Here is a 967-nt window from a genome sequence, read left to right as displayed (position 1 = left end):
AATATTTTCTATATCTTTCTTTAAATAAAGACATCTATAGATACTGCCTCTGCCTCAGTTTAGTTAAATTTTTTGTCTTTTTTTTCGGAAATTATCAAAATGGAGAAGCTAGAGGCTAAAGAAAAGTAATTTAAAATAGAAAAATCCCTTTATTGTCCCACAATTAGGAAATTCTGGATTGTTTTAAAACTATTTTATTTAGCAGTTATCTGCAGGTTTTATTGGTCTATATTTTTAAAATGCATGCAGTGTGTAAGAAAACAATGAAATTAACGCAAGCCAGTGATTTATTTTTTTTAGTACCAGCAAGAATGTGAAGCTGTTTCACTTCTTTGTTTCATCCAGAAGGGAAAATCATTTCCTTCCAAAGGTTATTTTTCATAATCTCTGGTTCTGATATTTATGGGTTAAATCACATGATGTTTGTAGATGTTTATATACAGCAGACTGCACATATTGCACTATTTACCTTCAAACCAAGAACCAGGTGCTCAAAATAACTTCAATAAAAAAACTTTTTTCAAGTTAAGTTTTTAGATTCTCCTTCTAGGATGTGGGCTCAGCCCCCAGTGTTCCCACTTCCAGGATACGGCCCTGAGCCTGGTGCTGTGTTAAATTCTGTCGTCCCTCTTCTTTAAATCTAAGCTGTGACCTCCTTCCATCAGCCAGAATATCAGCTGCCTTTCAGCTGGCCTGTATATCCTGTCAGCATTGTTCTGTGAGGATCACTGACTGCTGATGAGAATCCTCTAAAGAGCTTCATAGCAGTGATGTTTGCAGGAGAGCAATTTCTAACATCTGCACCAAACAACATGCTATGTTGCTTCCCAGTGTTAGAAACACCAGGAAGAGTAAAGAAGCTGCCTGCAGCTGTTTTCTCTACTCAGCTTTAATTCTGAACTCTGACAATTTTTAATGTTTTTGAGCCTCTCTGCTTTTCTTTCCTTCCCTCCCTGCAGAGCCCAGA

The sequence above is a fragment of the Cyprinodon variegatus genome, unplaced genomic scaffold (assembly GCF_000732505.1).
Source record: "Cyprinodon variegatus isolate N-32 unplaced genomic scaffold, C_variegatus-1.0 Scaffold1563, whole genome shotgun sequence".
In the NCBI taxonomy this organism is placed as follows: Eukaryota; Metazoa; Chordata; class Actinopteri; order Cyprinodontiformes; family Cyprinodontidae; genus Cyprinodon; species Cyprinodon variegatus.
Note: the sequence above shows the minus strand (reverse complement) of the source record.